This window comes from Solanum dulcamara, chromosome 9 (assembly GCF_947179165.1).
Source record: "Solanum dulcamara chromosome 9, daSolDulc1.2, whole genome shotgun sequence".
Taxonomy (NCBI): domain Eukaryota; kingdom Viridiplantae; phylum Streptophyta; class Magnoliopsida; order Solanales; family Solanaceae; genus Solanum; species Solanum dulcamara.
This window is the reverse complement of record NC_077245.1, coordinates 42224961-42236537: the sequence shown is the minus strand read 5'-3', so window position 1 is coordinate 42236537 and position 11577 is coordinate 42224961. Positions and strand designations below refer to the sequence as shown.

Sequence of the window (11577 nt, the reverse complement as noted above, 5' to 3'; positions counted from 1 at the left end):
CAACAGAGTCGTCAGAATTTCATTCCGAGCATTGGAACTCCAAAAGTTGATCAAAATTAAACCTTGGCTTAAAATTCTTCAAATTCTCAACTAAAGGCCTCAAAACATCGTTATAACTCCAAAACTGATTCCGCAAAGTCTCCTAAGCCAATTTGAACATTTCAGAGCTACTGGAATTAACGAAATTCCATTCTGAGACCTGTAGCTATGATTGACCCCAAATAGTACTTTTAATACTTAAAACTTATGAAAAATCAAAATTTTCAAAGACTTAACTTTTTATAGGATTTTCTAAAAATCAACACCCGGTACCAATCAAAAACTACTCGGGGCATCTAAAGGGAGGGGTAAAAATAGTTATTTTATAAAAATTCTAAAAATGACCTTGAGGGTCATTACATTTCCAATCATAGTAGTTGGACATTTGTTAAAATAATTAAAAAATATTATTAAATAGCGACTACCATAGTCGGCCATGTTATGATATTTTTAATTAAAAATTAATTTAATTGCTCGACTACTGTAGTCGGGTAAAGTAATATTATTTCTAATAATAAATTCACTCTAACCCATCTTCAGTTCTCTCACTACTGCGCTCCTCTCTCATTAGAAATTAGTCAGCTTGCTAGTATTTTGCCTTTTGAACTAAGAGACTACTTGAAGTTGGGCTTACTTTGCTTAGACTACTGGAAGGTGGGTCATATTTCTCCCAATATTTTGCCATATTTATCACCCATAGATGTGCCCTCTAATTCTCTCACCATCGCAATTTAGGGTTTCAAAATTGTTGAGGCAAGTAAAATTTCTCCCTCCTTCAATCGTAATACTAAAAGCCTTAGTAAAATTTTGTTGATTATTGTTTATTATTATTTATTATTATAGTTCTTCCAAACCATATTGATACCACTGATTGTGTTCTTCAATTTTACAAAATTTCCCTGCAAAATACTTATACATGTTTATGGTTGATGCCATAAATTTATCAACTTGACAATTGTTTGGGTAAAGTCTAATAGTGATGAGGAAGAATTTGATAGTGATTATGAATCAAATGAAGATGATTAACTTGTTTGGTTTGTTCGACAAATTTGGATCTGAATTCTGTTTTTTGTTCGAGTAATCATTTTTATTTATCATTTATAGTACTATAGGATTTAATTTGATTGGGTTCAATAATTGATATATCTATTTTCATAAATTATATAATTAGTGTGTCCAAACAATATAAACAAAGGATACTCTTGCAGATTTGTCTGTCCTCTAAAATTGTTTTCTTTTTTCAAAAAGAAACATATGGAAAATATTTCAACTTGCTCCCTTCTCGTTGCTGCTGTTTTCTAGGTAATAAATACACACCCAACATATATGTTTTTTGCTACTTAGAATCCATGATGCTCAAATTGGAAGAGACCATTGAAACCTTGGAAGACTTGGAAAAATAAATTCACTGCCTCAGCCTAAATGCTCAATTGGTGACTGGCAAAAAGGATTCACCTAAACATCTCCCATCAACTTCATTGGTTGATGAATCAGGTGTATTTGGTAAGCATCAAGAACTTGAGGAGTTAATTAGCTAGTTGTTATCATTTGATGATTCACAAGGACAGGGGCCTTGTGATGTGATTCCGATAGTACTTATTATCTTAGAAAGTCACCTTTTTTTCCTTGATACCAATTCTTTTCAATATAGAAAGTGACTTTTGAGATAATTTACTATTAGTTGAGTGACAATTTGAGAAATCAACTTATTATAACTCTAGTTACCTTAGAACTCTAGTTCGTTTTTTAAAATGCCCATATCATTTACTATTTTAGAGAATTTCTAGCTTAAACAATAACGACAAACAAGATATTCTGCATATATTACCAAAGTGCATATATATTTCAATTTGTGAGAAGCCCATGTTGGTTGAACTATCTTGAAAAGAAATGGTCCTTGTCCTTGTCCTTGTGCCTGTGGTCATCAGTGGGTTTGGTTGCTTTATGGCTAGTACTTTGCAATTAAAATTGCTTACAATATGGTTGTGGGACATGGACAACCTATGCAAGAAATAAAAGGAACATGTTATAGCTTTATAGCAACTCAGGTATTAGCTTTAGCTACTCTTTTCAGTACTCTATTGAGTTTGGCTGAAAATACAATTTAAAATTCTGGTCAGACTTCATATGTTTATATTAACTAGTCTCTGGACACGTGTGTTGCACGTGTATCTCATGTTAATTAGTATAAATTATTTAAATGATATGGATGATACTAAAATATGTAGGAGAGAACTCCACTATTGATCGAGCTTTTGTTACAGTGATGTTGAAATTCTCATAAAGGCTAGATTGCACTTGGTCCCCAAATCTACTACATTTACTTAATTATAAGTATAGCACGAGTAGAGCATACTAGATTAAGTAAAAAGTATCATTGTGCGCCCATAGAAAAAGAAAAAAAAGAAAACAAACTAGGAAGCATATTACCAACGGTACTTAAGAATCTATTCACAGGATAATTTTGTACCAAAACTGGTTAGGCAGATTGCAAACGCTTGGAAAGCATAAAAAGGCTTCCTGTAGTGATCTGATCCATGATATGCTTTACATGCCATGGATGCTGTTGTTGCTTCTTCTTCTTATTTAGAGTCAAATGTGCAAGAGTCACTGTAAAGAACTCAAATTCAGTTTCTAACCCCGTTAAAATAATAACACAACTGGAAAACTTACCAAAATCTATCAATGTAAGAATTAGAATGGTATTATCGGACTTTCATGGTATTGGTTAGGCTTCTTATTCTTTGATAACTTTGATAGAATGCTTAATTATATTTATTCCTTTATCTTCTTTTCTTCAACAGGCTTCTATCAAACATGGAAGTTGGATCCTAACCAAGTAAATATCTCTAAGAACGAATAGATTCTAATTGCTCCTTTTGTTACCTTTCTGATGATGTTTATTTATATATTTATTTCAGGTTGGATTTCAAAGAAGCTTGGAATAATGTCTTCAAACACAACCTACATCTGAGGCTGGTTCCACAATCCAACTATCATCTGATAATATTACTTCAATATGGACAAATGCGGCAGTTGTGTCGAAAGGTAGAGTTTACGGACTTGGAGTGCAACCTTCCTCATGTCATCCATCACCATTGTTATCTAGTTCTTCTAATACTTAATATTTGGAAGAAATGAGAAGACAAATTTTAGAGATGACAGAATGACTTCAAGCATCTGAATAACGACTGAATACTTATTAGACTTGAATTTGATGATGCTTGAACTTTTAGACTCAATTATATTGATTGGAATTTGAATGGTTAGGAATGTATTTGATTTTTGGTTTTAGTGTTGATTTTTTATGAATAGATGATAATATAATTTAGCAGGCAGTGCATCATATAAAATATATTTTTTTGTATTAAAAATGTATTTTTTCGACTACAATAACTAGTAATATTATATATTTTTTCAAAGAAATTTAAAATACCAACCTTCAATATACTGACTACTTTAGTAGTTAGAAAAACGAAATTCTAGTAGTATAAATCTTAAAAAGAGTGAAGCTTTTTCTAAATGCCTCATAGTCTCCTATTCAAAATTATGGTGCTCTTCACTACCATAAACAAGACCCTATTTGATGTGGTATGTTGTACTCGAAGGACCATTCAAAACCTCGGGCTCTAATACCAAATTTGTCACGACCCAAGCCTAGGGTCTAGACATGACACATCGAATGAGGAACCCAAAAGTACCTCAAACAAGCCTCTTAGCATTCTTTTAGCCTTTCATAGGTAATGAAATAAATAAACAAGCGAAAATCATAATAGTAAATCTTCAATTTATATATACCTAACAAAACCTCTAACTTTTAGATTTAACGGGGCTAAGACAAGTCCCTAGCTCACCCTCAATCAAAATAGAATAAAATTCCATAGTAAGTGACTAACGGTCTCAACATATCATAAGATAGAAAAAAAAGGAGTATTGTTCTGGGATTATGGGAACTCACCAAAAGTAGCCTTCAAATAAAATCTCAACTAACCACGTAGAGGAGAACGAGGAGGAGCACCGGTTCCTACATGGTGATATCATATAGAAAAAAATATGCGTTAGTATTTTGAATGTACTAAGTATGTAGGCATGCAATACAATATAAAACATTTAGGAAATTTATAAGGGAAAATACATAAATGAGTGCATGCATGAGAAATCAAGTAGATAGCATTTGAATCATACATATGTGGATATATACGTGCATAGGTAATCATGTAAATATCATTCGAAATAATTATATATGGGAAGTTGACTATAATCGATATTAAGACCTTGTGAGCTATTACAAGGAATTCAACATAACCCCTACATTGGCCGGGGAGTCTACTTGCCTAGGGTAGAACCCCATAAACTTTACAATCATTCTTTAACTTTAACTTTAAGGGCTTTCGTGGATCCATCAGCCTAAGACTATAAGGGCTCCTATGTTGGCACATAGTTAATGAGACAAGGGGTTGCTACTAGGATTCCCTTACCAAATTCTACCTCAATGCCCCATTCAGTGCTAAGTCAATGCCACAAAATAGTTTAATACTTCAAAATACTCATAGAATATATCTTGATAATTCAAAACATTACATTCGATGGAATATCTCATAAAACCTTTGGTGAGTCAAATGTGCAAAAATTATCCTTATTGCATAAAGAATCCATCATTCAAAATATTTCATCATTCTTTTATTTCATAATACTCCCTTTTGATCATAGACATTGCTTTCATAAACATTCATTTGGAGTAACGATTTTAAGTTAAACTTCATTGAAAACATAGTAAAAGTAAGTGGGTTGAAATCACTTCACCTTTCAAACATGTATGTAAATGAAATTATGCATAAATACTTTGAAATCCATCAATTAAAAATCATGCTTTAAAAAACCCACCAAGAATTTTAATGAACCTTTAAAGAGCTAAGTAGAGAAAATACATGCAAACTATCAATCCATACATATGAAATAATTTTGCATCAAAATAGACCAATAATTATTAGTTTAACCATGATTCATGCTATTAAGTAGAAATAACAATTACCCATAAGAAAATCTTATTTGAAATTAAGAGATTTAGTTGAAAGAGTTTTGTAGTCCATGGGTGGAAGAACCCATGGATAAACACCTACATACCTTAGAATAAAGCTTGCAGAGAATAGGGTAAATAAATATAATTTATCATATAATCAAGATAATTTAGGCATGAGAGTGGAAGGAATACTCTCATTGAAGCCCTACTACCTGAAATCCGAAGCTATACTCAAAATCACAGCATTGGATGGATGTTTGAGCATTGAGAAGGAAGGACGCTTTCAGAGGCGAAAGGGGACTCAATGAACACTTAAATCCTATCCTTTTCTCCTCTTCGGAGCACTTTGTTTACTACCGGAGTATATGAATCACCGGAATAGTATTTCTACACCACTAAAAACTAAAACTATGTTTGAGAATATGTAAAGAAGAGTATAGATAGAAGAGTTGCTTGAGAAAGATTGATGAACAAAATGATGAAATAAGGTGGGTTTTTATAGGTGTAAAGGAGGGACCTAATAATAATTAAAATAATTATAAAGAATAAATCTAAAAATTTAATGGAGGATTATGATGTCATGGATGATATCAAATGGAGGACTATTGATTTCATGAGTGATGTCAAATGGATTTAGATTTTCCATAGTTGGTGACATAAATCTTCTTTTTATGCAATACCCATTTACAGAGCTACGTTTGAATAAGATAACTTCCTAATTAGGATTTGGTGTCTCATATGAATCGCGTCTGTAGAAGTCTCCTTTCATGTAGTTCAAGAATCAACTGAATTGGAGCATTCTATAGTGAGATGTTAATTTACTTCTACAAATATTCCATTTCATCATAGCATCAGGTCCTGCAAAAATTAATTTATTTGACCTACTTGGCCTCCGAATCTTAAGCTCTAATCTTACAAAAGTTGTAGGTAATGGGGTTGGGGTTACTCAAAAATTTGAATCTCCTAATATAGACCAACCTATAAAAAGTTATGCTCAAAATACAGAAGTAGTATCATTTTCATCGAGAATTGGAACACAACATACAAGATTTTTAGGGGGTGTTACAGTGAGTGATTGTGGTAGGATATTGATGATTTCTTGTTAAGAGTTTCAAGTGAGTGTATTAGAATGGTTATATACCTAGACTTGAATTTAGTATTGATGGCATGTGGGTGAGTGTGCGGTGCATTGGGTGCTTCTTAATTAGGTATTGAAGTTTGATTAAATATGGTGGTGAGGAATAGTACTCTTGGGATAAATATTTCTGTAGAGGTGTAGGATCCTAAGGTGTATTGGTAAGGTGTCCTATAAACTTGAATTTTCATGGGAATTAGCCTCGGTTCATCCGGTATTTCATGTATCAATATTGAGGAAATGTGTTGGTGATCCTAATGTAATTGTAACTTTGGGTAATCTGAATATTAAAAATAATTTGACTTATGAGGAGGTTCAGGCTAAAATTTTAGACCGCCAAGTTAAAAGGTTGAGAAACAAGGAAGTTGCATCTGTTAAGGTCTTATGGAGGAATCAAGATGTTGAGAGCGCTACATGGGAAGCGGAAGGGGACGTGAGAAAATGATATTCCTATATCCTTCCTTCCGATCCATCCTAAGGTACTTAGGCATCTATACTCAAATCTTCTAAAATCCTACGTTTCAACATCTCCGTGTCATGACATATGCATGCATACCATGAAAATGATTTTAAAATGATATTGATGTTTAGAAGTTGTATTATTGCATTCATGGTTGGGTGGGTTAGTAATTATACTCTCTCTACTCAAGCTAGTTTTTCCACATTCGAGGATGAATGTTTCTAAGGAGATGAGATATTGTAACATCCTTCAAATGCTCATAAGTGGCTTAAAAATGCCTTGGGAATAGGTCGCTTGCGTAACATATTATCCTTATCTTTTTTACAAATTTGAGTTCTAAATATCAATCAAGGGGTCAAAACCTACGAGAAAATAGTCTTGGAGATATTTAGGACTCATTTATCGGAAGATAATTATTTCAAGAATTGCACAAAACAGGAAGCTGCGCGGCAAGTACGTATCGTGGACTTGCTCCCCCATAGTGCAATTTTACCCGAAATTTGGCCAAGAATCATTTTTGGTCAAATCAGGCATAAATCACATGTGATGAATGCGATTTACCATATATTTCATAAAACGCATGTTCCCAAATTCAATTTTAAGTGGGGGTACTTTAGACATTTTTCAAATTGTTAGTTAATGAATTTAGAAACTTTTAGGGCCTAATGCACCACTATAAATTAACCTAAACCCCTATTCTTCTTCATTCTACCACAATTCACCTATTCAAAAATTTTGCCCTCTACAAAAGGATATCAAGCACTCCATTAAAGACCTCCAAGAAAATCACTCAAGCTCTCCACAAAAATCTCAAATTCTTCCAAATTCTTTTTTCTTCTCACTCAAGGTATGTGGGTATTTGATCCTAGGATACTTTCACCTATAGAGCCCAACAAATTCTCTACTTTTCAATCAATTAAAGTATGTATTCTTATGAGTTTTATTATATCTATTCCAATTGTATGAATTATAATTCTAATTATGATTATGAGTCTATTTTAATATAAATTGATGGTTATTGGATTGAATTGAAGAGTTTTTCAAGGAATTTTCCTATATTGATCTTTAGGGTTCATGATATAAATTATGGATATTTTCAATTATACTTCAAAAGGATATTATCTTTGTGATTTATGTATGGGATGATAAAAAGTATATGATCATGCATGGTTTTACTCCAATTTCATGATTTCAAGTTGAATTATGAAAGCCCATGCGTGAAGCTATTTCCTATGATGAATTATATAATTATGTTCATGGAGTTCAATGTTTTCAAGGTATTATTATGATTTACAGTCAAATTAATTATGTATATGAATTTTACACTAAATTCAAGTATGAATTAAGATCATGAATTATAAACATGTTCAAACTATGATTTTCATGCAAGTTATGAAGATAGGTGACTTATGGCTCTATGTGGTGACCTAGGGCCTAATGATATGAATTATGCAAGTATGATTTGTAATGTGGAAGGCCAATACTCACATTGCACTTATGTTATGAAATGAGTTACTCTATGAATTTCAAATCTATAATCATGTCTATGATATATGTTAACTATGACTACTATGTTATGATACATATTCCGTGGGATTTGGCTTAGTACCGACTGAATTTAAGGTGTGGGCCCTACAAAAAGCCTTAGTAGTAGCCTTATGTATCTTAAAATACATGCCACCATAGGTTTCCTTCATGGCTTACCTAGTGGATCCACATATAATGTATGTACTTTACCCGCCTAGCGGGGTAGAGACAATATTGACAAGTAGATTCCCATTTCTTCTAGTGTAGGGGTAACACCGAGATTCTATGTTATTGTCGATTATGGTTATATCCCAAATATGTATGGTCCTTTTTATGTTTTAAATGACTAATCCTATCCATTACTTCATATGATAATCTTATGATTTATTATGCATGATTCTTTTTAAGACTATTTGAGATTTTTACTAGTTCTCCCATCATGCTATTTAAAATGGTCATTTGCAGAAACATTGTTTTCAATGCATTTCATTGCATACATACTTAGTACATTCAAATGTACTAACGCATAGTTTTTTCCTACATTATATAACAATGTAGAGATGGATGCTTCATCCTCCTCCCATGGCTAGTTGGTGTTCCATTGAAGATTAGTGTGGTGAGTCCTCTTACTTCGAGGGAAATATGAGTCAGTCTTTCCTTTATTATTGGTTTTCGACAATGATGATGTTTAAATACTATTCAATGTTGTGTCATTACTTTCTTTGAGGGTGATCTAGGAACATGTCCTAGTCCCCGCCTATGTAGTCATGTAGAGACATGTTGGGCATATGTATAAGGAGTCTATGTTGTCTTGATTCTCTCTAGTTGTGCTTTGTCTTTTAGACTTTTATGGGTTTCCGCTTATTGTTTACCATATGTATGATTATGAATTCTAAGAGGCTTGGTTGGGGTTTCTTTGGAAATCCTAATCGCCATGTCACATCTAGGCCCTAGTTTGGGTCGTGACAAAATACAGGATGTACCGTAGACAACTCAAATGGAAAATCTAACGCATATACTACTTTGCCAACACACTTCAATATTCTATAAGGTCCTACATATCTAGGACTCAATTTTTCCTTTTTACCAAAGCATATTATACCTTTCATAGGTGAGACCTTCAAATACACCCAACCATTCACATGAAATTCAAGATCTCTTCTTCTAAGGTCCAAATAGGACTTTTGATGACTTTTATCCATTTTCAATCTTTCTATTATGAGCCTCACTTTTTCCATTGCATCAACTATCAAATTGGTACCAATCAACGTCATCTCACCTACTTCAAACCATCCCACCGGGGATATACATCTTCTTCCATACAAGACTTCAAAAGGAGTCATTTGGATGCTGGAGTGATAACTATTATTGTAGGCAAGCTCAATCAAGGAAAAATGCTCATCCCAACTTCCTTTAAAATCAATCACACATGCCCTCAACATATCTTCCAAAGTTTGGATCGTTCTTTTGGCTTGACCATTGGTTTGAGGATGGAAAGCGATACTTTTCTTAACTTTTGTACCAAGACCCTTTCAAAGAGACTTCCAAAAATGTGAAGTGAATTGAATACCTCTATCTGATATATAGACAAAGGAGATCCATAAAGTTTCACAAGTTCTCGAATGTACAACTTAGCATACTCTTCGGCACCATAGGAAGTTTTAACCGGTAGAAAGTGTGCCGATTGAGTCATTCGATCTACAACAACCCAAATAGAATCATATTTCCTCCTAGTATAAGGCAAACCTATTACAAAGTCCATATTCACATCTTTCCACTTCCAAGTAGGAATTTCAATGTCTTGAGCTAAACCACCTAGTTTTTGATGCTCAATTTTCACATATTGGCAATTAGGACACTTAGCCACGCACTTCGCTATGCGCTTATTCATTCTATTCCACAATACACTTTTCTCAAGTCACAATACATCTTGGTAGACCCCAGATGAATTGAATACCGAGAACTATAAGCATTATTCAATATTTATTTCCTTAGTCCATCGACATTAGGCAAACACAAACGACCTTGGTAACATAATACCCTATCTCCCACTTGGGAGAGAGACTCAATGGCTATTTTTGACAATCAACTTCTTTAATTCAACCAAAATTGGATCATGGTCTTGTTTATCCTTTACCTCTGCCACAAGAGATGATTCCGAGCCATTATGTACAAGAACACCGCTATCATTTGAATCGATCAAATGCATACCTAAACACACCAACCTATGGACATTCTTTACCAAATCCTTTTTACATTCCTTAGCATGTGCAATATTATCCATAGATACCTGACTAAGAGAATCAGCTACAATATTTGCCTTACCCGAATGGTACAACACACTCATGTCATAGTCCTGTGGGAGTTAAATCCACCTCCTTTGCCTAAGGTATAAGTCCCTTTGGCTAAACACATATTGCAAGTTTTTATGGTCAGTGAACACATCAACATGCACCCCATAAAGATAATTATGGCAAATTTTTGAAGCAAACACAACCCCGCAAGTTCAAGATCATTGGTTGGGTAGTTTATTTCATGCACTTTAAGTTGCCTTGAGGGATATGGTATAACCTTACGATCTTGCATCAAAATATAATCCAAACCAACACGTGAGGCATCAAAATAAACAAAAAACCCATCCACACCATTGGGCAATGTTAAAATATGAGTCGATTTAAGATGATCCTTCAATATTTTGAAACTTTTATAACATTCATTCGACCATTGGAACTTTACTTTATTTTGGGTCAACTTTGTCAAGGGAGAAGCAATACATGAAAATCTTTCAAGAAACTTTCTATAGTATCTAGCTAAGCCTAAAAAGCTTCTAATATGCGAAGGAGACAATGGTCTAGGCCAATTCTTTACTGCCTCCATCTTTTTTGGATCAACTTTAATCCCATCACCGGATACCAGATGACCAATAAATAAAATTTCCTTAGAAAAAATTCACACTTAGTAAACTTGGCAAATAGTTGCTTGTCTATTAACGTTTGCAACACAATTCTCAAGTGACCCATATGATCTTCCTCTTTCAAAGAGTAATTTAGAATACCATAAATAAAAACCACTACAAACTTATTATACCCCATACTTTTGTACCTTAAAAGGTGCTTAAGATTCTTAGAAGATACCATGTGAGCCAGAAAATCTATAACGCTACCAAACAACTCTAAGAAAGGGAGAATGTGACACCCCATAGTAAGGAAGATTGGAAATATGGTTATAAGAATCCAGAAGAAGTTGGAGGCCAAGTAATGAGTCGTAGGACTTGACTTACGTTCATAAGCTACCAACTTAAAAATCTTACATTCTTAATCTACTTGAGTTCATACTAAGGTTCTGTAGCAAAGATTACATAAGTTCATAAAGTAAGACAAGATTATGAACCCACAA

The 11577-nt window shown here is 33.5% G+C and overlaps 1 long non-coding RNA gene across 1 annotated transcript; it reads left to right on the top strand.

Moving 5' to 3' along the window:
* Positions 1-1119: 1119 nt before the first annotated feature.
* On the top strand, positions 1120-3333 carry LOC129903407 (uncharacterized). Its single transcript, XR_008770270.1, has 3 exons — positions 1120-1542; positions 2844-2878; positions 2961-3333. It is a non-coding gene; the product is annotated as an uncharacterized LOC129903407 (long non-coding RNA).
* The last annotated feature ends 8244 nt before the right edge of the window (positions 3334-11577 follow it).